General features: G+C 50.5%; 1 pseudogene; it reads left to right on the forward strand.

Moving 5' to 3' along the window:
• The first annotated feature begins 1980 nt into the window (after positions 1-1980).
• On the forward strand, positions 1981-24953 carry LOC115643688 (annotated as a pseudogene).
• The last annotated feature ends 952 nt before the right edge of the window (positions 24954-25905 follow it).

Below are 25905 nucleotides of genomic sequence, written 5' to 3' on the forward strand. Positions count from 1 at the left end.
CAGAGCTCCCCAGCTCCTCTTGCCTTCCCCCAGCCCTGCTCCACCTTAGGTACCCAGGTCCGCTCCCTAGCAGCCAGGCCCTTCTCCTCTAAAGGAGAGAGAGAGTATTTGCTTCTGGCTTCTCTGGCCTTGGTAGGGCCAGCTGGGTCTGTTTGGGGCATGGCCAGAGCTGAGGCTGTTTCCGCCCAACCAGTCCAGCTTTTCCCCTGCCCCAGCCTTCTAGAAGGGCTGTTTTAAGTCCTTCCAGGTGGGAGCAGGGAGATTACACCGTTCCAGGGAGTGCTTAGTGTCCTTGGGCTACTGTTGTTGCCTTGAGCTCGTTCTTCCTCCCTTGTTGGCCTGCTGCTGTTGACTGGAGTTCCCTTCTTAGACTGCTGCTACCACTGCTGAGTGAGGGGCCTTGCCGGCCTGACCCACCTCTGGAGGGAGAAACCAGACCACCACCACCAGCAACACCACTTCCCTCTCCACCACCTGGGATGGGTCCTCCCTGCCTGGCCACCAGAGTTGCTGGAGCTGCTGTTGTTCTGGCTGCCCGGGAGCTACTGGAGCCTAGAGGAGGGGAAGACGCTGAGGACCTTCTGCTGTTGGGGATGCGCCCAGAGAGCCTGCAGACCACTGTGGAGGGGGCCACCAAGGACTGAGTAATGTTCAAACTGTGCTCTTGTGGTGGGGGTCTAGCCTGTGTTTGTGGGGACACAGAGGGTGTGGTGTGGAGCCTGGTCCATCTGTGTCCTGCCCTCCACTGCTGCCCCCTCCCCTACCCCCACTGGCTAATTACCATCTGCCTCAGCTCCTGCTCTCCTGGCCTGTCATGCCCTAGTGACACCTTTCTGGGCCTGCAGCAGCAGCCAGCCCAAACATTGACTTTGTGCCAGTGCTCATGGGTGCATGTACACCTCCCCGGGACTGACCCCCTCGCTTCTGCAACAGGTTCCCCAGCTTTTCCCCTTGCTGCCCTTTGCCCCTCCCCAGCTTCAGTGTGTTTGCCTGCCTCGCCCATCTCCCTCTGCAGCTTGGTTTGTTTGTCCCAGCCCAGCCCTGCAGCCGGCCCCTTGGTTCCTCGGCCCCACTCCAAGCCTGGTTGCTCCCTTTCCCTTGCGGCCCCCCATGCCCTGATTGGCCCTTCCCTTCATGTGCCCATGGCCCCTCTCTCATTTTGGTTAATCACTGCACCCCCCTGATGTTATTGTGACCACCCCTCCTCTAGTGTAGCTAGAGGAGCAGGAGTTCCATCTTACATCGGTGACTGATCCCCCAGCCTCCAATCCTTGAGAGCCCCTTTATCTGCCTCCCCCACCCTCTTCCCCTGCCTGCAACCTAGCGGGGAGGAGTGGTTGACCTGCTTCCCTTTCCCCCTCTTCTCCAGTGTTTTTCCCCTCCCTTCCGGCTCATCATGTTGGGAGACATGGTGGGTGGGATCCCTGGAGCAGACCCTTCCCCCTCCCTCGACAAGCCCCCAAGCCTCTACTTTAACCACCGCTGCCGAGCCGCCTGCTATCGCCCCCTCTGGCGCGCCAGTAGCGTCAGGCAATGGGGTGACCTGACCACATCCCTGCCCCCTCTGATTGTGGGGGAGCCCCCCCAGCCAGCAGAAAAGGCCAGGGCAAGAAGTAGGGAAACATTCCTGTCAAGAAGATTAGACCCTCCGTGGCAGAGGCTTCCCCCACTGCCACAGCCCCGCCATCAGCCGCGGCCCCGCCATCAGCCGCGGCGTCCCTCCACGCTGTTCCCTCCACCAGCAAAGTGAGAACCCCCCCACTCTGGCCCCCAGAGCATATGCCCAGGTGGCAGTGGCCTCTCCCGCCAACTACTGCATCATCTCTCCCAGCCACGGCCTCTGTTACCATCTACAGCGGCTGGGGCCCCTTCCCCGCCTTGACCAGGAAGCCCAACATCCGTTGCTTCCTGGTGCGCGCCTCGCCCCACATGGAGACCTACGTGTGGGTGTTGGCGAGGGTGGTGGGGCCCACGGCCATCATGGCAGCCTCCAAAATGTATGGCAAAGTCGTCTTCTTCCTTGACTCGGAGGCTGCCGCCCAGGAGGTGGTGGAGAAGGGCCCGGTGGTGGGAGGCATGTTCGTCACCCTGGAGCCGCTGGAGGAGCTGGGTGTCTCTGTAGTCCTGACTTCTATTCCTCCTTTGCTCCCCAGTGCTGCCCTGCTGCCCACCCTCTCTACCTTGGGGAAACCAATTTCCATCATCAGCCCTCTCCCGCTGGGCTGCAAAGACCCCGCCCTCCGTCACTCCTCTCGTTCTGCCAGCAGGTGCAGCTTCAACTGCCGCTGGCGGCACATGGCAGAGAGGCATTGAGAGGTCTTTCCTGGTCCCCTACCAGGGGGCCCATTACTGGGTGCATTTTTCCATAGGGGAGGCCCCGCTGCTGCCTCTGCCAGGTGAGGGGGCACATCCAGAGGGACTGCCCCTTGGCCTGACAAGGAGGAGCACCTGCGAACCCTGAGCACTGGCAGGGCGCTGGCCCTGGCATCACTGGCACCCCTGACTGCCTGGCACCCAGAGCCCCCCCTCCTTTTTCTCAGTCCACCACTGCTCCCTCTCGAGCCCAAGGCAGACCTCCCCCAGCATGCTCAGATGAGCAGGAGAGCCCTGCCTCTGCTGCATGCACTGTGGCGGGGCCCGTAGAGAAGAGTGCAGTGGTAATATTGCTGGGTGTGGGAGAGGGCTCACCCCAGGGGGAATCCACCCCCCCCCCCCGCTGCCCTATGGTTACCTCCCTGAGTCATCATCCCTCCCCCCCGACCCAACCCCTCTTAACCAGCCCGCAGACAATGCCATGGAGGGCTGGACCCTAGTACAAGGAAAGCAGGGCAAGCGGAAGGCTCGAGCTCTGCTCCTGCCATCTGATGCGGAGGCCCCCTGGAAAACCAGGAAGGGAGGCACCACTGCCGAACCTTCCGCCTTGCCCACAGTGCCAAGCCATCCGGTGGATCATGGGTCCACTGCTTTATCTCAGCGTCTACCTTTCTCCCACGCATCTGTCTCTGCTGGAAAACTGGTATGGTTTAATGGGCAGGGTGATGGAGCAGCTCCGGAAATGGACAGGACTACTCCGGTGCCTCTCCTTCTGAGGGAGGGCACTGGTACTCAATCAACCAGTCCTGTCCATGCTCTGGTACCGTCATCACCCTGGGCCCGGCCCCGGATTTCCTGGCCAACCTCCGGAAGTCAGTTCTGGAGTTCTTTTGGCCAGGATTGCACTGGGTCTCTGCAGAGGTCCTCCACCTGCCCCTGGCGGAAAGATGGCAGGGCCTGAAGTGTCTGCACACTCAGGTCCATGTCTTCTGCCTTCAGAGGCTCCTTTTTGGTGCAGGTAGTCCAGTGTGGACAGTACTGGTGAATGCCTTCCTGTGCCGCTTCCGAGGTCTCTGATACGACCGGCAACTCCTTTATCTCCATCCGAGAGGTCTTCCGCGAGACCTCTCTGGGTTGCCCGTCTTCTATCAAGACCTCCTCCGGACATAGCAGCTGTTTTCAATGACCAGGTTCATGGTGGGGGCTGATCTCCTCACGGAGTCCCTGCTACACAACCTCCAGCTCCGTGTGCAGGTGGTGGAGTCCCCCGTGGTGCGCCAGAGATTGATCCTGGCAGAAGTCACCAGAGTTGGAGTCCTCCTGGACTATGACTGGGGAGATTAGCTGGATCCCCTGATTCTCGCTCAGTGCATGGGGCTCTACAGGCCTTGTACTCCCTGGCATGTACTTCAGGAGGTGAGGGCTGCTTTGCTGCCTGCATCTCGGTCTTACCTTGACTGAGTCCTGCTAGAGGGCATGCCCTGCCCATGCTCCACCCCGGGCCCTCCAGACGTTTTCATCGTACCTCTGCCCCGTGGACCCAACCGGTCGCCCCGCCCTTTCACCGTGAGCCGCCTGCACAATTTGCAGCTGGTTCGGCTCCAGACTGTGCCAAGGAAACATCTGTACATGCTCGTGCTCCACATCCTTCACTTCCTCACCCTTGCGTTCCGCTCTGACACAAAGTGGCAGGATCTTCTGCCACCTCTCGAGGGTGAGGAGCCCTGCTGGGCCAGCCTATACTCCACCCTGGTTCCAAGGCCTGCCAGGGATATCAGTTGGCGGCTCCTTCACAGGGCCATCAGCATGGGCGTGTACTTGGCGCGGTTCACCTTCCCCTTCTGCGGCGTGAGGGAAACCCTGCCACATATTTATCTGGAGTATGCCAGGTTGCAGCTCCTATTCTGGTTCCTCTTAGATATATTATTACCTTTTTGGTTGCACTTTTCCCCTCACCTCATAGACTTGAAGGTCAGAAGGGACCATTATGATCATCTAGTCTGACCTCCTGCACAAGGCAGGCCCAAGAATCTCACCCAGACACTCCTGTAATAACCCCCTAACCTCTGTCTGAGTTATTGAGGTCCTCAAATCATGGTTTAAAGACCTCAAGATGCAGAGAATCCTTCAGCAACTGATGCAATGCAATGCTGCAGAGGAAGGTGAAAAACCTCAAGGGCCTCTGCCAATCTGCCCTGGAGGAAAACTCCTTCCCAACCCCAAATATGGTGATCAGTTAAACCCTGAGCATGTGGGCGAGACTCACCAGCCAGCACCCAGGAAAGAATTCTCCCTAATAACTCAGATCCCACCTCATCTAACATCCCATCACAGACCACTGGGCATACTTACCTGCTGATAATCACAGATCAATTGCCAAATTAATTTGCCAAAATTAGGCTATCCCATCATACCATCCCCTCCATAAACTTATCAAGCTTAGTCTTAAAACCAGATATGTCTTGTGCACCGACTACTCCCCTTGGAAGGCTGTTCCAGAACTTCACTCCTCTAATGGTTAGAAACCTTCGTCTAATTTCAAGTCTAAATTTCCTAGCATCCAACAGATCAAGGGAGACTATGCCAGATTTGGGAAGATGCTTAAGGAAATCGAGGCTCAGGTGATCTTCAGTGGGATTCTGCCTGTTCCCAGAGAAGAGCAACAAAGGTGTGATAAGATTATGGTGATCAACAGATGGCTCAGGCAGTGGTGCTATAAGGAGGGCTTCCCAGTGGCTGTACATCCCAAAGCCCTCCTTATAGCACCACTGCCTGAGCCATCTTCCCAAATCTGGCATAGTCTCCCTTGATCCATTCCAGCGACAATCTAGCTGTATCATTCGTTCCCACATGAAGGACAATCAGCGGATTCTTTCTCGCTCCCGTTAGGATCCTTTTCAGCCTCAGCTCCACATCCCGTATCTCAGCACCCGGCAGAAGGCACCTCCTTCTGTTCTCCAGATCAGCTCTGGTTACAGGCCTGTCTATTCTTCTCAGTAAAGAGTCCCCAATCATGTAGACCTGCCTTTTCCTGGTGACGGTGTGATTCTCTGGTTTATCCCCTGCTCTCACTGGCTGCAAGTCCTCTAAATTCCTATTGTCCCTTGCAATGATCTGCAACCCATCCAGTATCCTCCTGGGGCTCATGTTTGGTATTGTCTCCCTTGACTCTTTCCCTCTTCCTGTAGGACTAGCTGCTCTTCTCTTCTTCCTTGTCCTCTCACCTTCAGCGACCATCTGCTGTGCCCTTTCTTCATTTTCCAACTCTGCAAACCTGTTCCTGAGCTCTTTTTCGCCTTCACTGGCCTGTCTTTTCCTCTGCCTGGTTCTCTTAGTCACATGCTTCCACTGTCCACTTTCCTCACCCAGCAGTCTCCACTTCCAGCTCTTTGGTCCCACTTCCATCTGCAAGTCTGAGCTTTTCCCTTCTGCCTCCTCATGTATTTTCTCCACCATCCGCTCGAACCCTCTTCTAAACTCAGCCAGAGTTTCCACCTGCAATCTCCAGTCCTCAGATCTTTTCTTCCATCAGGTCTATCAGGAGGCACTTTATGCAGACGAAACTCTTTTCAGGTACTCCCTGCAGGATCATGTACATGCCGGAGCTTCCACGTTCAGTCATCCTCATTGTGTCTTTCACTGCTGCCTCTCTATTGGTCATAGCCTTCCCACCTAAAACCTGTTAGTCCAGGAAACACAAACCAAAGCAAACCACCACCACCTACAGCAAAACAAACCCCCAACAGACTCCAGAACACCGACAGACCACCACCCACTCCTGTCTATTCCTCTGCCTAGGTCTCTTAGTCTCCCCCACAAACTCCCATTTACAGCTATGTTTGCTGGCTCCTGTGATGCTGCAGGTGTTTATCTCACAACTCCCAACCCGGAGCCCCCTGGGCTCCCCCCAGCTCTGCGGGTGCCCCTCACTCCCAACCCACAGCCCCCTGGGCTCCCCACTGAGCTCCCCAGTCACTGCGATGCCAGCGCCCCTCACTCCCAACCTGCAGACCTTGCTATCCCAGTCCTGGTGTCCAGACTCACAGCTCTGCTGGTGCCCCTCACTCCCGACCCGCAGCCCCCTGGGCTTGCCCCAACTCTAGAGGTGCCCCTCACTCTCGACCTGCAGCCCCCTGGGCTTCCCCTTGAGCTCCCCAGTCACTGTGATGCCCGTGCCCCTCCCTCCCAACACACAGCCCCTGCAATCCCAGTCCTGATCTCCAGAATCACAGCTCTGCTGGTGTCCCTCACTCCAGACCCGCAGCCCCCTGGGCTTCCCCTGAGCTCCCCAGTCACTGCACTGCCAGTGCCCCTCACTCCTGACCTGCAGCTCCCGGGCCCCCCAGCTCTTCTGGTGCCCCTCACTCCTGAGCTGCAGCCCCCTGAGCTCATCCCAGCTTTGCTGGTGCCCCTCACTCCCGACCTGCAGCCCCCTGGGCTTCCCCCAGCTCTACCCGTGCCCCTCACTCTGGACCTGCAGCCCCCTCGGCTCCCCCCAGCTCTGCCGGTGCCTCTCACTCCCGACCCGCAGCCCCTGCTATCCCAGGCCAGGGATCCCCAGTCATCGCCTTGCTGGCATCCCTCATTCCCAACCCGCAGCTCCTGCTGTGCCAGCCCCTCACTCCCCACTCCCCACTCTGCCGGTGCCCCTCACTCCTGACCCACAGCCCCTGCTATCCCAGCCCTGAGCTCCCCTGTTGCCGCGTTGCCGGTTCCTATTAGGGGGCTTATTCCTTCACCCTCTCTCTTCCCAGGTCTTTCTCACATGAACAGAGAGCAACAATACCCTAAGCCTGAAGTGCAGACATTTCAATGTTTATTGGGGTGAACTTCCAGCAAGCATGATTCCAGTTTCCTTCCTCTGTGTCCCCCTTCCCAGCTCTGACACCACAGAGCCTTATCTGTGTCCCTGTCCCCATTCCCCTCCTTAGCTAAACATGACCCAATTCCCCCACCCCCAGTCCCTGTTCCCAACCCCCCCCCTTATTTCCTGATTGACTGCAGACTATATAGTAAAACTTGAGTTCTGCTTAGCTATACCTTAACCAATCATTTTACTAAAATTTAACTAAGTGATCCTAACATACTGTAACATGGTTATTTAACCAATTATATCCCACGTCCTTAATTGTGTTACACACAACAAAATTAATTATACAGCAGACAGAAACAGAGATTATACAGCTAAACAATAGGGAAGTGGAGACTAAAGTGATAGAACAACACAGAAATGAGGATTTCACATGCCAGCTATTGAGAAGTGAGGTCTTGCCAGACAGGATGCTATCAAACCAAGTTTCCTTTTACATCTTCTAGATAGACCTAACATGGCAAATTAGCATCGTGCAATATTCCATAACAGTATCATCGTTCAGTTACAAATCTAAGTGGTGAGGGGATTCTGGCATTCTCCTAGGTCTGGCCATAGAGATCTCATGTGGAGCTAGGTGATGTTTGTGCATGGGTGTGCTCCCATTTGCATGGGGGCCAGGGGTAGGGCATCAGACCACTTTAGGTGGGTTTCATCACACATCTTAGTGATTTTGTTCTTTAGTTCCCCATTTTTTCACTCAACCGCCCCTGCACTCTGGGGGTGATGGACACAATGCAAGTGTTGGGTGATTTTAAGGGCCTTGCAAATTTGTTGCATGATTTGGCCTGTAAAGTGCATGCCTCGATTGCTGTTAATAGAGACAGGTAGACCAAATCAAGGAACAAAGTCTTTTAACAATCTTTTTGCTATGGTGAGGGAATCGGCCTTTGCAACAGAGCAGGCCTTGACCCATCCGGAATACATACAGACACAGAGAAGGACATATTCATAAGAACAACATTTTGGCATATTGATATAGTCTATCTGGATATTTACAAAGAGTCCCTATGGGGTGGATCAGGGTGGACCCCATTGTGAATTTAATGTCGTCCAGATCCTTCTTGAGGATCTGCGAGAACAAGGTGGGTGACTCGGTATAACCCTGGAGTAACCTGGTCCAAGTACACCTCTACCCTGTCTTCAGGAGCAAAAAAAAAAATCTTACCATGTTATAGGTGAAACTGTGTTACAGTGAACTCGCTTTGATCTGCCAGAGTGTGCAGCCCCCCACCCCCCAGAGCGCTGCTTTACCATGTTATATCTGAATCTGTGTTATATCGGGTTGTGTTATATCAGGGTAGAGGTGTATATTGCTCTGGTAAGTGAAGGCAAACAGATATTGACTCTCTTTAGGAATAGGGATAGAAAAGAAAGGGGGAACCTTAACCAGCAGTTCCTGCTGCAACGAGGAAGGGCTGGGATCCGTCTCCTTTTTCTTTTCTAACTGGCGATGGTTGTGCTGGGCAGCTGCTAGAATTTCATCCAGATTCTTCCCTTTCCAATCTACAACGCCGATTTTTAATTGAGCTCCCAGTTTTTGATTGAGCCCTTGAACAAAAGCAGCTACCACAGCCTGTTTGGTGCAATGATCTGCATTATTTATGCCAGAATGTCTTTCGAAAACTTGTTTAAGGTGTTGCATATAATCAGCAGGATTTTCTCCTTTATTTTGTTTACAGGTGCTAATTTTAATCCAGTCTGCTTTCTGTGGGCAGACTGTGAGGACTGCATTCAACAGATTGTCTCGAATCTCATTTAAACTGGCTGGACCATGGCCTGGGTCTTGAGCGGGCCACTGGGCTTCCCTACAAAGGCGGTTCAATGTTTTCCTGGGCAGGACTCCCCTCAAAAGTTGGTTCCAGTCTGCCCAGGTAGGGTTATAACAGTTTAATACAACTCTTAATTCTTCTTGTAATTTGACAGTCTTCTTGTATTTTTGGAAATTTGTGAATTAAATTAAACAAATCCGTGGGAGACCAAGGTGCGTGCACAGACACCAAGGCTCCCCGTCCTTCAGCGTCAAGGCCCGGGAGTTGGCGCAAGGGGGACACTGCTTCATGAGAGACCCCTGTTGGAGGGGGAGAGGGAAGCATACAGGCCTCTAACAGTTTCTCACAGGCCTCTTGCACTTCTTTTTTTATGGGCCTCCTGTAGTCTAGTAGGTGATGCTGGCCCAGGGGAATGCAGGATTACTGCCAGGCTTTCTGCCCAGGTGAACAGGTGCCAGAGTGAATTGTCTACTGTGTCTACTTGGCTTCCTGGGGAATCCATCAGTGATAGAGTAGGTGAAGTATGTGCTGTCCCTTGGAGAAGTTCCTGGGCCATAAGTCCCTGCCCAGTTCCATCTGGGTGGGGTGCTTCAGTAGCTGCTTACCTAGGCTGTGCTGGAGCAGCAGACTGCCTGCATTCTAGGACCAGCTCGGGAAGATTGTTAGGAGGTGCAGAAGGGATACACTGAAGGGCTTTACCTCCTGAAGAGTCCTGGAAGGGTAAAGGGATATCTGCTGGCCAGCAGGGTTTTGGGGGAAAAGGTTGTTGTACTTAAAGTACTGCACAGGATCTTTTCAGGGGGGATAAGGCAAAGCGCCACATTTATTGGTAATACATGTATCAATCAACACTGTATCATATGCATATGATATATATTACACTCATGCACTCACACACACACACATGCACACTCCGTCTTGTAGTTGTTACCAGCTAGTTGCTTCCCTTTACTTCACTGGCCAGGTGAGTTGGATGGGGGAGGGGTGGAGCCAGTCTTCTGTCGATCCAGATCAATGCTCCGATGTTCACAAGACGAGACCCAGGGTCCTCTGCAAGACACCTCACATTTATAGCAGCTTCCTTCTCATGCTAACCTGTACCAGATTCAAAATCTGTATCTGCGTCCGTTGGTTTTTTGTGCTGCTTCCTTCTGGATGTTGTCCCAATGCTGTTCAAAGCGGTTGTTTTCAAAAGAAGGTGCTTCTAACCCCCAAGGCCGTCAATATGTCTGCTCTTCTTTAGCAAGCCCATTTGACATGTTTTATTATTCTTGGGTCTGGCTTCCATCCCCTCTCCAACCCTTACAGCTGTCTGGAGGTGCTGCCTTCCATGCCTCACTCAATCACACCTCATTCATTCAACAGGGCAACAGATTAAGAGTGAGGGGGGACATCTTATTCTACTCTGAGCAAAAAGACATTTTTTCTTCTACTTTAAGTATCCTCAGGGGCCATAACATTATATGAAGGCTTAACACAAAGTTTTCTACATAGGGATCTGATACAAAGTTCCTATATCAATGGACTTGATACAAAGTTGTATGAAAATAGCTTCATACAAGGTTATATAGAGAGGCATAATACCAAGTCATATGAAAGTTAGAGGTTATATATGGATAGGCTTAATACAAAGTTATATAGAGAGGCATAATACAAAGTTATGTGAAGTTGCTTAATACAGAGAATTATCTACATTGTCCCCCTGTTGACCTCTCAAGAACAATTCTTGAGTGGTCACCAGTTAAATAGGCTTAATACAAAGTTATATAGAGAGGCATAATACAAAGTTATGTGAAGTTGCTTAATACAGAGAATTATCTACATTGTCCCCCTGTTGACCTCTCAAGAACAATTCTTGAGTGGTCACCAGTTAAATCTTCTGTATCTGTTTTAAAGCTATGTATTGGGTCATGATTTCAGCCTGTGGCTTCAAATGAGAATATATCTGTTTTCTCCGGCAGCACATACAGAGCATTAGAACCGACAGAACAGTCAGGATTACTACTCGAACAATGAAGGGATGAAAAGTTATATTTAGAACTGCTGCCCAGGTGGGCTGCTCCTACAACACTCTGCCCCTTGATTTATGATCATTACAGTAGTTGTCATCGTTGTAGGGCACAGGTGACCTGCTGCAAACAAACCAAACAATCATAACCAGGTGAATATAAGTAAAACTATTACAATTGACTGAACACTGGATATAACAAACACAAACACAAACAAACAATCATAATAATTGGGAATACAATAAACCTGTGACAGGTTGGATCACAGAAACCCCCCTGGGAGCTGCCAACTGATGTGCCAAGACTACCTCTGCTCCTGCTTTCCCTGACAGCTCAGGACTCCAGCACCTTGTCTTGCTCAGCCAGATACTCCTGTCTGCTCCAACACAGACCCAGGGTCTGAATTATCTGCCTCAAAGCTGCAGGTTTACCTGAAAGCAGCTCTCAGAAGTGTGCTTGTCTTTAACACTCAGATGCCCAACTCCCAATGGAGTCTAAACCCAAATAAATCCGTTTCACTCTATATAAAGCTTATGCAGGGTAAACTCATCAATTGTTCGGCCTCTATAAGGGTGATAGAGAGATATGCACAGCTGTTTGCTCCCCCAGGTATTAATACATATGCTGTGTCAACTAATAAGTAAAAAGTGATTTTAGTAAATACAGAAAGTAGGTTTTAAGTGGTTTCAAGTAGTAACAGACAGAACACAGTAAGTCACCAAGCAAAATAACACACACAAATCTATGTCTAATCAAACTGAATACAGATAATCTCACCCTCAGAGATATTTCACAGACTGGACCCCTTCCAGGCCTGGGCACAATTCTTTCCCCTGGTACAGCTCTTGTTCCAGCTCAGGCGGTAGCTAGGGGATTCTTCATGATGGCTCCTCTCCTCCCTTTGCTCTGTTCCACCCCTTTATATCTTTTGCATAAGGCGGGAACCCTTTTGTCCCTCCCACCCCGTCCTTCTCAATGGAAAGAAGCCAGGTTAAAGATGGATTCCAGTTCAGGTGACATGATCACATGGCACTGCAAGACTTCATTGCCCATTTGCCAGCACACACATCTACAGGAAGACTTACAGGTAAAAAACATACCCATATGCAGACAATTGTCCTGGTTAATGGGAGTCATCAAGATTTCAGAGCACCATTAATGGCCCATACTTTGCATAATTACAATAGGCCCTCAGAGTTACAGTTCAGATTTCTACTTTCAGATACAAGAGGGGTACATTTATACAAATAGGATGATCACACTCAGATTATAAGCTTTGTAATGATACCCTGCAAGAGACCTTTTGCATGAAGCATATTCCAGTTACATTACACGTCTGTTGCATCTTAGGCGCATTTAACATGCACGATTTCAGCTTTATGCGATCAGCAAAACCAAGAAAAAAAAAGAGAAAAATAACAATTTAAATACTGTTTTTGCAGTGCAGGTGATTCGTCCTGCCATTACACTCAATGTCATTTTGACTATACGCAATTTTCGCTTTACGCGCTCACTGTGAAACGTAACCCCAGCGTAAGATGAGACAGACCTGTATATTCACTTATTACATTTTTATCAAACCAGATAGACTGCACAGCATCACAACTATCGCCATTACAATCACTGGGTGCACTGACAAACAAAATGAGGCCCAAAGTTTCATGCTGCAATAGCCATCAAACAATAAAAGTCACCCCTAACCCTTATGTACATGCAAAAAGTCAGATTTGTAGGAGTACCACAGTTGTAAAGTGGAATGAACAATTCAAGAAAATGTAGCTAATGATACAAATGTATCAATAACACAACTTAACAAAATGACTATTAGAGAACCGAACAAAAAATAAACCTGATGTATTGGGCACCAAAGTCTTTTGGCCAGAGGTGGATGTGATTGACACTTTGGTTGGAAAGGGGGGAAGCAGAGAGAGGAAAAGGCATTTACCATGTGTAGCATAGTATCCCCCCTCTCTCTGGACCCAATGTAGCACAGGACACCCACCAGAGACAGAAACAGGACATACATCACAGAACACTGAACACAGACTTTGTCACGACACTACAACCATGGTATTTCTGTAACTCTTCAGCTGGTACCAGCTCTCCTGAGGTACCGGTTCAGAGGCTGAAAGATAGAAGCTTAGAAACAAATTAGCACAGTGCTCTCACCACGGCAGACCCTGCTCAGTCTCTGCCACAGTGTGTTCGGTGCTTGGGGCTGCACAAATGCTCATTAAGCGGTACATTCCTTGTGAGTTTAAATCCTCCCTTTCTCCCAGTAAAAGGGCATTAACACGCCATCTAAAAACAAATTCCCGTTTTAAAATCTCCAGCCACTTTGCCATGGCCTGTAGATCTGAGGCAGAAGCAGGCTCTGTTGTTACTGTTTCACTTCCACCATCCTCTCCAGTGGTTGTAACTGTTCTCTTTGTTACTGTTGCAATGACATTTTGGCCCTGGGAGGATGAATCTACCCAAATATCCCCTTCCCAATCTCCAGAGGGATCCCAAAAGTTTGCCCCTTCTGGGGTCTCAAATGTCCCTTTTCCTGATGTTACGGCTGCAATTTGTCTAGTTGCAAATCCCAAATTTTGTTCCAGTTGTTTAATGAGTGATTTACAGCAGTTATGGCCAGAGGGGGCTCTCCCCTGTTCTAAAGTTAACTTTTGGACCATTCCCTGTAATACCTGAGTTTCTTTTTAAAGTTTCTCCTCTTTTGTCGTATGCACCTGTAAGATTTGAGAGTGCTGCTTTAACTCTCTGTACCCATCCTTAAGGGTGCCTAACTGGATTTGGGTACTAATGGACATACATTTCCATTTCTCTGCTTCTGCAGCACAGGCTTGTAAATTGGGGGGCAGTTTCTCATTTTCATTTTAACATTTGTAGTAAGAGGAGGCCCTGAGATATAAACCTTGATGTCAGAGGCCTGGTATGAGGCCTAAGGCCTGAACTAAAGTCATGGTCAAAGACGTTGCTAACATAAAGCAAAGTTAAGCTGTGAGCCAGAGGCAGGCCCTGCTCACAGAAGCTGGCAAGGAAAGGGCTGATGCTGCAGAAAGAGACACACCTAAAAGGTACTAGACACCAGATAGCAGAACATTCACATACTTGTACACTCCACACAACGAACAGGGTCAAAAGGGGAACATGATGGATAGAGTGGTTTTGTTCGAATTAACATGTACAAGATGAGAGGCAGCACCTTATTACTTAGAGGGGTTGCACCTCAATCCGTCAGGAATGATGTGTAACTTGTTTGCACCTGTGTATAAGAATGCACCTCTGGGGTGGTGTCTTTGTCCGGCCTAGGGGCCAGTGGAAAGTCCCTCCAGTGACTCAGCTGAGTCCATTGCCAGGGGGCACAAATTTGTAGTACGTTCTGTAGAGTCTATAGGAAACTATTACTGTGCTTCGTTTGACAATAAACCTGGCCAATGTGCCTTTGTACCTTACTGGAGCCTGTGGTCATTGGGGGTTCTCTCGGGGTCTGCTGTGTCAGCGATCTACAGAGCCAGGACAGCACACAGAGGGAACCATGAACGCAGCTGACTGCTATCAACATTGAACAGAGCAGAGCACCACACCGGGAGCATCTGACGACAACATTCAGCCAGTTGAAGGAATACCTCATTACAGGGTTTCCATAGAACCGAAACTGCAGCTGCTTCCTTTTCCATTTGAGTTGACGGTTTATATATCAATAAGTATCTAGTCAATTTGTCTTCTAAGTCTGAAATTGTCTGGACATCAGCTAAGACTTGATCCGACCAACGGCTGGGTCCAAATTTTTGCAAAATTTGTTCAAAAGGGGTAACATCTTTTACAAATGCCAATTTCTCACTTTCCTCTCTGGGAGCCTTCTTAAAAGACTGCTTACGTTTAAACATGTTCTATGACATCCAACCTCCTACTGTGACTACAATAGCAATGCTTATCCTCTTTACTCTTATTTACCAATCCCTCTTTTCCTGAAGCAAGGAAGCTACCTCTCCTCCTCTCTTTACCCAGGCTTAATGATCGATCACTTCTTAATACGTGTCAAAGGTGGCGATCCCTTTTCCATACTTCTCAATACTTTCCCATTACTCAGTATCAAAGTTTGTTTCATTACTCAATAAATGCTCATGGTACCTTTCCCCCTTTTGCAATTCACCACCAAAATGATGTACTTAAAGTGCTGCACAGGATCTTTTCAGGGAGCACACAGCAAAGCACCACGTTTATCAGTAATACAGGTATCAATCAACATTGTATCATATGCATATGATATATATTACACATGCACTCACAGATACACAAACACAGACACACAGACACAGACACACACACACACTCCGTCTTCTTGTTGTTACCAATTAGTTGCTCCCCTTAACTTCACTGGCCAGGTGAGTTAGATGCGGAAGGGGTGGAGCTGGGCTACTGGGGGGAAGTTGTTCTAGATCTGATTTTAACAAATAGGGAGGAACTTGTTGAGAATTCAAAAGTGGAAAGCAGCTTGGGTGAAAGTGATCATGAAATCAGAGTTCACAATTCTAAGGAAGGGAATACAGCAAAACAGAGACAATGGATTTCAGGAAGGCAGATTTTGGTAAGCTCAGAGAGCTGATAGGTAAGATCTCATGGGAATCAAAACTGAGAGGAAAAACAACCGAGGACAGTTGGCAGTTTTTCAAAGGGACACTACTAAGGGCCCAAAAGTAAGCTATTCCGCTAGGTAGGAAAGATAGAAAATGTGGCAAAAGACCAGTTTGGCTTAACCATGAGATCTTGCATGATCTAAAAAATAAAAAAGGAGTCATATAAAAAATGGAAACTAGGACAGATTACAAAGGATGAATACAGGCAAACAACACAGGAATGCAGGGGCAAGATTGGAAAGGCAAAGGCACAAAATGAGCTCAAACTAGCTACAGGAATAAAGGGAAACAAGAAGACGTTTTATCAATATATTAGAAGCAAGAGGAAGACCAAGGACAGGGTAGGCCCATTGCTCAGTGAGGAGGGAATAACAGGAAACTTGGAAATGGCAGAAATGCTTAATGACTTCTTTGTTTCGGTCTTCACCGAGAAGTCTGAAGGAATGCCTAACATAGTGAATGCTAATGGGAAGGGGGTAGGTTTAGAAGATAGAAAAAAAGAACAAGTTACAAATCACTTAGAAAAGTTAGATCCTGCAAGTCACCAGGGCCTGATGAAATGCATCCTAGACTACTCAAGGAGCTAACAGAGGAGCTCTCTGAGCCTCTAGCTATTATCTTTGGAAAATCATGGGAGACAGGAAAGATTCCAGAAGACTGGAAAGGGATAAATATAGTGCCTACTTATAAAAAGAGAAATACAAACAACCCAGGCAACTACAGACCAGTTAGTTTAACTTCTGTGCCAGGGAACATAATGGAGCAAGTAATTAAAAGAAGTCATCTGTAAACACTTGGAAGGTGGTAAGGTGATAGGGAATAGCTGGCATGGATTTGTAAAGAACAAATCGTGTCAAACCAATCTAATAGCTTTCTTTAATAGGATAACGAGTCTTGTGGATAAAGGAGAAGTGGTTGATGTGGTACACTTAGACTTTGGTAAGGCATTTGATATGGTCTCACATAATATTCTTATCGATAAAGTAGGCAAATACAACTTAGATGGGGCTACTATAAGGTGTGTGCATAACTGGCTGGATAACCGTACCCAGAGAGTAGTTATTAATGGTTCCCAATCCTGCTGTAAAGGTATAACAAGTGGGGTTCCGCAGGGGTCTGTTTTGGGACCGGCTCTGTTCAATATCTTCATCAACGACTTAGATATTGGCAGAGAAAGTACGCTTATTAAGTTTGCAGATGATAACAAACTGGGAGGGATTGCAACTGCTTTGGAGGACAGGGTCATAATTCAAAATGATCTGGACAAATTGGAGAAATGGTCTGAGGTAAATGGGATGGGATGAAGGAGAAATACGATGAAGTTTAACAAAAAAAATGCAAAGTGCTCCACTCAGGAAGGAAAAATCAGTTTCACACATACAGAATGGGAAGAGACTGTCTAGGAAGGAGTACGGCAGCAAAGGATCTAGGGGTTAGAGTGGACCACAAGCTAAATATGAGTCAACAGTCTGATACTGCTGCAAAAAAAGCAAACATCATTCGGGGTGCATGAACAGGTGTGTTGTGAGCAAGACATGAGAAGTCATTCCTCCGCTCTACTCTGCGCTGGTCAGGCCTCAACCGGAGTATTGTGTCCTGTTCTGGGCACCGCATTTCAAGAAAGATGTGGAGAAAATGGAAAGGGTCCAGAGAAGAGCAACAAGGATGATTAAAGGTCTTGAGAACATGACCTATGAAGGAAGGCTGAAAGAATTGGGTTTGTTTAGTTTGGAAGACAGAGGGGACATGACAGCAGTCTTCAGGTATTTAAAATGGTGTCATAAGGAGGAGAGAGAAAAAGCTTGTCCATCTTAGCCTTTAAGGACTGTGCCAGGATATCCAACCCCTCGTGTACACACCCAGGGGCAGTAACCAAGTCCCAGCCTGTAGTTTCAGGTTCCTTGCATTGCGCAGCCTGCCTGGGAGTGGGGTGCATGATGCTTCCCCCTATGGTGAATGACCTGCTCCCAAGATGTAGGGTGACCCAGCTCAACAGAATGCCACATCCCTTTCCTGAAGGAGGAGCTGCAGGAGCCTGGTTGGTGCGGGACACAGGAAGGGGGCTGAGGTTTAACCTCTTGCAGCTGGTAGAGGTCCCCCACACACACGCTGGGAGCCTGGTGCTGGGGCGGAGGCTAGAGCTCAGTCCATGCACACCTAGACCCTCGTTTGGCTCTGACACATGAGCTGGTGACTTTTGGGGTTGTTTGTTTTCCTACAAATGTGACTTACATGCATTGGTTTGTAGGAACTGTTCTTGCTCCAGAATTCAGGGTGAGGCTGGCTGCCTTGCAGGGGTCCTGCAGCACCTGCCCCAGAGACAGCTGGAAACAGAGTTCTGGACTGTGGCGGGGGGGGGCTTCATCTTGTACCCTCCCCTGATCTTCCACCACCATTGGGATGTTCCCACTGGTCCCAGACTCGTACCCACATGCTTGGCTGTTTGGAAATGTGGGGGAGGGATAGTTCAGTGGTTTGAACAGTGGCTGGCTAAACCCTGGGTTGTGAGTTCAGTCCTTGAAGGGGCCATATATGGATTGGAGCAAAAATCTGTCTGGGGATTGGTCCTGCTTTGAGCAGGGGGTTGGACTAGGTGACCTCCCGAAGTCCCTTCAAACCCTGAGATTCTATGATAGAACAAGAAGCAATGGGCTTAAACTGCAGCAAGGGAGGATTAGGTTGGACATTAGGGAAAAGCTCCAAACTATCAAGGTGGTTAAACACTGGAATAAATTGCCTAGGGAGGTTGTGAAATCTCCATCTCTGGAGAGATTTAAGAGTAGGTTAGATAAATGTCTACCCGGGATAGTCTAGACAGTATTTGCTCCTGTCATGAGGGCAGGGGATTGGACATGATGACCTCTTGAGGGTCCCTTCCAGTCCTAGAATCTATGAATAAGAACAAGGTTGAAACTTTAAGATCCTAAATTGATAACACAATACAGTAGAAACTTAAAAATCACAAGTTAACACCCCTTGTATGGGTTATTCCCCTGATAGTGTACTGGAAGCATGTGATTGTTTCCTATTTCCACTTTTTTGTTCCCTCGACAGAAAGTGTATGGCCTGCTGCAAAATGAATAGTGTTCCAAGAATATGTTGAGCACCTGTGCCTCTGCCTCTCTTCCTTTACATCCCCAGAAACTCTATGACAGTAAAGCTATTGTGATGGAATTGATGTTAGTTAATACTAAGGGGATCCATCTTAATTTGTCCGCATTAAGGAAGGTGAGATTGTCAGGGAATGTGGCTGTTCCGTATGGTGCCATGTCCCAACAGAGGGGATCTCCAGGATCCAAAAGGACTTTACAGCACACCAGGTGCTTTCTATAGGCCTTCATCCTCTGCCTTTTGCTGTCCTCCATTTGTGGAAACAGTGATGTATCCTTTTTTCTAAGTGAAGTAAAATTAGTTTATGTGCTCAATGTCCCTAAGAGTGAAACCATAGCTCTCAACCCTACTCAGTGTGACTGCAGTGATTGAGTGGCCTCCCTCCAAGCGGGAGACGGAGGGACACTTACACGCCCCTTGGAGGGCAGAGCCTAGATTGCCCTGTTCCTCACCGGAAGTACTGGGGTATGGCTGGAAGTAGAAAAGTTCGGTCAGACAGCACAGTTGGGGCAGAGCCTGTGAAGGAGGATGATGCTCAGCTTGATCTCTCAAGGCCCCAAGAGGAACCTGCGCCAGGCTGTTCCCAATTCCCAGACGCAGACGAGGACTGGCCCAATCTCTGCCCATGCAGTGGCCAGGATTCTGCCCCTGCCAGGGCCCTGGGCTGGGACACAGTGGAGTACGATGGGCCCATGTCCCCCTGCCACCCCACCCCAGGGTGGCTGACTCCCTACATTGTGCAGGGAGGCTCTAGCTCTGGCGAGGAGCTTCCTGGACCAGTAACCTGAAAGACTCTTTGTTTGCAGGCTGGCCAAGCCCACTCAGTGCCCAGGCAGCACTGATAGACTGTGGTTAAAGGCTGACTACTTGAGCTATCCCAGACCAGGTCAAAGCCTGGTAGTGACTATTAATCACCCAGCTCTACTGTGGGCTCTGGACTGTCTCACAGACACTGGTCCTTGCCAGACAGGGTCAGCCCGAGTAGCCTCCCTCCGAGAGGGAGAGCGAGGGACACTTACAGTGACATTCTCAGAACACATCGGTTTGTGAAGTCACAGCTACTGCTTCTCACTGGACTAAGGAGATGGTCTATAGGAAGGTGGATGTGGGTTTTTTAATTACTATACAGGATTCCTATGAATAAAATGTAAAACCCTTTAGCATTATTTTGAAAAGAGAATATAAAATGTAATGCCATTTTCTGACTTGCTCTGAAAGCTGCTTTTATTTTCTGTCTGTGCAGCTTTTTGTCAAAATGGTGGCTGCTGAGGCAATCCAAAAGATGGCTGGTGTGGTTTTTCATAGGGTCTGAGAAGTGAGTTTTACATTAATTCTCCTCTCCGTTCTGGACATATGAGGAGATTTGGCTTTTTTTAAATGTGCAGGTCTCCACTAACTTGTGAAGACTTGAGTCCAGGATTCCGCAAGAGCTGACCTCAACTGAAAAAGAGAGCAGGGAACACCACACTCTGGCATATTAGACTAATATGATGTAGGAGCTAGCTCTCAAATGTGTCTTTAAATGTAAATTCATTTGAAGTTAAGGCTACACAAAAATTGTTCATGATCCTGCTTCGGTTGAAGTCAATAGTTTTGCCAGATACTGACTTCAGTTGGGTTTACTGTTTTACTGACCAAAAGTCTTACACAATTTAACTTTTTGTATATACAGGCTTTGCAGCTCACGTTGAACATTAGGTACCAAGAAACTCCAGATGTTTTCCCTTTCTTATCAGTCTAGTGCAGTGGTTCTTAACCTTCTAAAAAATCTTGCATGTCTCGCACCCTCAGAAAGGGGATCTCGCACCCCCAGGTGGTGCATGCACTCGAGGTTAAGAACCAGTGCACTAGACTGATAGATCTGCATTTTAATTTAATTTTAAATAAAGCTTCTGAAACATTTTAAAAATCTTGTTTACTTTACATAAAACAAAGTTTAGTTGTGTACTATAGACTTAGAGACAGAGAGACCCTCTAAAACATTAAAATGTATTACCGACATGCGAAACCTTCAATTAGAGTGAATAAATGAAGACTCAGCACAGCACTTCTGAAAGGCTGCCGACCCCTGGATTCGAGCCACCTGAATAGGAGAGCAGCCACCAACGATAGCCTCCTGGCCTTGATGGCAACCTTTGGGGAATGAATAGGCAGGCGCAACTTCATAGCACAAGCTGTAGCCTCCACCCAGGTGCCTAACGATGACCCAGAGAATTACTTAACCCGATCGGCTCTGATGCAACTAATGGCTGGCCTGGTGGCAGTCAATGGTATCACCCCAATATATGAGTTAGCATTCAGTGTCCAGTCCTTAAGGGATTGTGCAGTATCTTTGGCCCCATATTACTCTGGCAAACTTGCAGTTTGGCAGGATAATCACCCAGCTAATCTGGGGGAAGGAAAGGGGATGGTCCAACAAATAACCACTCATTCTGGGTGACGACAGATAGGTAGAAAGATACTCGTATGTGGCAGCAATAGAACCAGCAGTCCCATGTACAAATAAGAGTGATACAAAAGGGATCATTCGGAATGGGGGAGGATATGCTGGAGGTCGTTCCTAGAAAACGAGGGAATAGGGGTTGGCAGGGGGATCAGGTATACACAGATCTCTGGCAATATCAGGCCGACACCCCAAAACAGAAGGAAAAGGGAGAAGAGATAGAGCTAACTGAGAATGAGATTTGCTGACTAGCCTGGCAAACCTTGATGCAGTACAGAGTCAACAGTGCACAACAGCATGGAGCACTCACACCTGACTTGGTTAGAGAAGCTACAAAGTTACAATATACTCATAAAGGAGTAGCATGTGTATCACCCAGTGCACCTCCACCATTGGCACCACTACAGCATCTCCCTGATGCAGGCCCCCATCCTGCAGACAAATAATAATTTGAGACATACCTATTGCATAGAGCTGGAAAGGACCCTGAAATGTCATTGAGTCCAGCCCCATGCCTTCACTAGCAAGACCAAGTACTGATTTTGCCCCAGATCCCTAAGCAGTCCCCTCAAGGGCTGAACTCACAACCCTGGGTTTAGCAGGCCAATGCTCAAACCACTGAGCTATATCTCCCCCTTTAACAGAGGGGCCCACTGCACAATGAACTTCTATGATCTGTAGGGGCATAAGAAGGGAAGTTCATAGGAAAGGTCCATTGAGACCCTGGAGGAAGACCATGCATGTATGTTCAGCAGGGCAAGCATCCCCCTACATTGGCTTTAATAGACACAGGAGCCGCGGTGTCTTTAATCAAAAACACTCCAAAAGGATGTCTGGCTCAGAGCTGGGGGTCAGGGCTGTGGGGTTTCCAGCTCATAGGGGCTGGGCTTGGAGCTGCCGGTTAGGGCTGTGGGGAGGATGGGGTTGGGGGTTTCCGGCTCAGAGGAGGTGGGCTTGGAGTCAGGGGGTTTCTGGCTCAGAGGGGCTGGGCTCAGAGCTGGGTGTCATGGCTGTGGGGGAAAGGAGGTCAGGGGGGTGCCCAGCCCCAGCACCTTACCATGCTGCTTAATCCCTCTCCCAGGAGCCTCTGACATACTCATAGGGTAGGGGAAGCCTCCAGCATATTTATAGAGGCCCCTGCGGGGCCCAGGGCCTGGGGTAAACTGCCACACTTGCCCTCCCCCGGGCGGCCCAGAACTCAGATATCAGGCATGACAGAGGCTGGAGCAGGGAGAGAGGGGCACTGGGGCAGCTCAGCTCTGCAGGCTGCCGTCCTCTCCAGCTGCCCACACACAAGGGGAGTGGGAGCAAGGACCAGCGAAGGACCAAGGGGGCAGGAGCACAGGCGCCTGAGGCTGAGCTGTGGGGAAGCGCTTACCTTGCCCAATGCACACTCGTCAGGGTCCTCTTCTTTCGTCCGCTCCACCAGACCGCCGCCTGAGCCTCTTTTCTTCTCCATGCCCCCCGCTGGGGCTGACCCTGGCGCCCTTTTCCTCCAGAAGCCCACTGTCGCGTCCGTCGCTGGGCTCCTGCCACGTGCACTAAGCAGAGCTGTGCATTTCTGCCCAGCCGCCAGTGCCCCCGCCGGCAATGAGAAAAATTGCATAAGATGGAGTGGCCGCTGTGCTGGGAGGGAAAGGGAGTCTGAGCCACCAGCAGGCAGCCCAGGGGTTCCCCTGGGTCAGCGCACCGCTGGCAGCCCGAACCTCTGGGCTGCCTGCCAGCAGCGGAGCGCTGACCCAGAGAACCCCTGGGCTGCCTGCCGGCAGCGGCGCACTGACCCAGAGAACCCCTGGGCTGCCTGCCGGTGGCGGCGCGCTGACCCGGGGAACCCCTGGGCTGCCTGCTGGCGGCGGCGCGCTGACCCAGAGAACCCCTGGGCTGCCTGCCGGCAGCGGCGCACTGACCCAGAGAACCCCTGGGCTGCCTGCCGGCAGCGGCGCGCTGACCCGGGGAACCCCTGGGCTGCCTGCCGGCGGCGGCGCGCTGACCCGGGGAACCCCTGGGCTGCCTGCCGGCGGCGGCGCGCTGACCCGGGGAACCCCTGGGCTGCCTGCCGGCGGCGGCGCGCTGACCCGGGGAACCCCTGGGCTGCCTGCCGGCGGCGGCGCGCTGACCCGGGGAACCCCTGGGCTGCTTGCCGGCGGCGGCGCGCTGACCCGGGGAACCCCTGGGCTGCCTGCCGGCGGCGGCGCGCTGACCCGGGGAACCCCTGGGCTGCCTGCTGGCGGTGGTGCACTGACCCGGAGAACCCCTGGGCTGCCTGCCGGCGGCGGCGCTCTGATCTGGGGAACCCCTGGGCTTCCTGCCAGTGGCAGCACGCTGACCCGGGGAACCCCTGGGCTGCCTGCTGGTGGCGACGCACTGATCCCAGTCTCCATGGAAAAATTGAATCTCTGAATTATGAACCATTATCTAATTCCTACGATAGCACAGAGGGTTTTTATCACAGACTGCCTTTGCTTATGGGTGGACAAACTTCCATGAAGCCTGAGTATGGGAGACCCAGCGAGAAATCTCCTACTCCCAAACAGGAATTTCATCAGCCTTCCTTACCCGTGCAGCAGTTCCATCCCTTGCCTGTGCCAGGAAATCACACGGATTGTGGATGTGTGTGTGAATCTTCAGATTTGACTCCATTGAACGGGTTTTATGTTTATTATGGCCAAAGTGGATACAGTGGCTACTCTCACTGCTCGGTTTACCCTAAGGACGAGCTTTCGCAGTCTACGTGTGAGGGGCTCTTGGTATCTCCAACTTCCTTACCATCAGGTACTCCTTTCCAGCCATTTCCCTGGTGTAACTCTCCATACTGTTGTGGAGAAGGAACAGCTGTTAACAGTTACAGCCTTTGTGGAGTTATGCATGTGCCGGAGAGCAGGATTAGCAGTGTGCATACAGGACGGAACAGCTACCCCTACAAAATGCCTTTTGCAACAGAAAGTTGCAAATCTCTGTGGCAGGACACCCTGCATCACCTGCCCACCCACTCTCAGGATGCCCTGTGTCTAATGTGAAACCAGCTGCAGAACCAGTTTCTCACTTGCTGACTCCCAACTCGGAACCCCAGACCATGGCCCGAGAGAGTCCACAGAACTCCAAGTGCCCCAGTGGCTCCAAATCTGGTCTTTGAAATACTATGAGTTGTTTACATGCCTGTGATAGCAAAGCAGCAGGAGGTCACTCTCATCCAAAGCAGCTCAGTGCATCAGCAGGAGGAGAGCAACCAACTGCTGGATATCCGTGGGTGCAGCCTGCGAAAAGGCTGTGTATGTTGTGAATGAGCCAGAGCCAGCTGTTCGTAAGAGCTACAAGGCCGTGGAGATGGGGAAATTATCCGGGTACGAGATACGGTCCTTTTGAAATAAGGACCACGAAAGAAATCTATGCCTTATGTGGCAAAGATATCGACGCTGTGGGAAGACCTGAAAACAGGAAAGCTAATGATGAGTCTCCTGTGGTATTACAGACCAGAGCACACTCAGGGAGGTTGCAATCCCAGCATGCATCAGAATGAGATCTTTGCATCCCGACATCAGGATGAAAACAGTATTGCCTGCATTGAGGAAAAGTGCTATGTTCTGACCTTTGCAGAGTACTGCAGATTCTGTGCCTTGGCAAAGCATCCTGTCGAGGGGATCCCAGGCAAGAAAACAATGATGGTTCCTCCGTCAGAAGACTATTCCACACCTCTACATCACAAAGTCCCAGAGGAAACTGATCCTGATCTGTTTTTTTCTCTGCCGCCATGTCAATGATTTTCAACATGGGCGCATCTTGAAGAATCTGCAGTAACAAAACTCTTCAGTCTAGCTATGGTGATGACAAGTGGCACCAAAGAGGTAGTGGCCGGTTGACCGTCTGGGACATCCATGCATGCTCAGAAACTTTTTTAGTACTGCTTGCAGGCCAGAAGGGGCAACTCCTGCAATGGCTAGTGAGTCCTATGGCAGGGGAGGGCACTCAGCCGCTGAGCTGGGGATTATGTAAGATGAGCCCGGCGAATGACCCAGACGCCTTCCTGGGGACTTTTGAGCAGGTAGCCACAGATGCCAGGTGGGAGAGGGCAACCTGGACCCTCCGACTTGCTCCTTATTTGACTGGGAGGCTCAAGCAGCGTATATGGCATTGGGGGAGGAGCAAGACAGACATTATGAGGCCATAAGAGCAGCAGTTCTGAATCGAGTCGGCCTGTTGGCAGAGCGGTACCGGCAGGAGTTCCAGTCGGCCTGGTGGACATCAGTAATACAGCCCCGGGCGTTACCCAGAGGCTATGGGACTGGGCCACGTGCTGGCTGAGGCCAGAAGCCAGAGCCGTCCTCAGCCATAGGCAGAACAGGTAGTCGCTTAGGGCACCACGAGGTCTGAGGGCACCACTCTGCCGGGAGCCTGGACAGACGGAAGCAGTGGAGCATGTAAGAGCAGGGCTGCTGGGTGCTAGAGAGACTTGAATGCAGCACAGTCTGAGGAGGGGATTGGCTGCTGGGGTCTCAGGGAAGGGGTGGGGGAAAGCGTGAGGTGAGGCAGGCACGGTAGCTCTGGCACCAGTATCTTTTGTTGTCCCCCATAACATCCATTCTTCTTCCCCCTGCCCCATGGAGCACCCCGTCCTTTCTCCCTCCCCCCCCAAGGAGCACCCCCCTCTCTTTCTCCCCTCCCCTCCATCAGGGCTCAGTTGGGTGAGGTGCTGCGCGGAGGGGTGGGGGAAGGCGACTGGCTGGCTGCCTGCTGAGGAGTGAAAGTAACT

Source organism: Gopherus evgoodei, unplaced genomic scaffold, assembly GCF_007399415.2.
Source record: "Gopherus evgoodei ecotype Sinaloan lineage unplaced genomic scaffold, rGopEvg1_v1.p scaffold_67_arrow_ctg1, whole genome shotgun sequence".
NCBI classification, from domain to species: domain Eukaryota; kingdom Metazoa; phylum Chordata; order Testudines; family Testudinidae; genus Gopherus; species Gopherus evgoodei.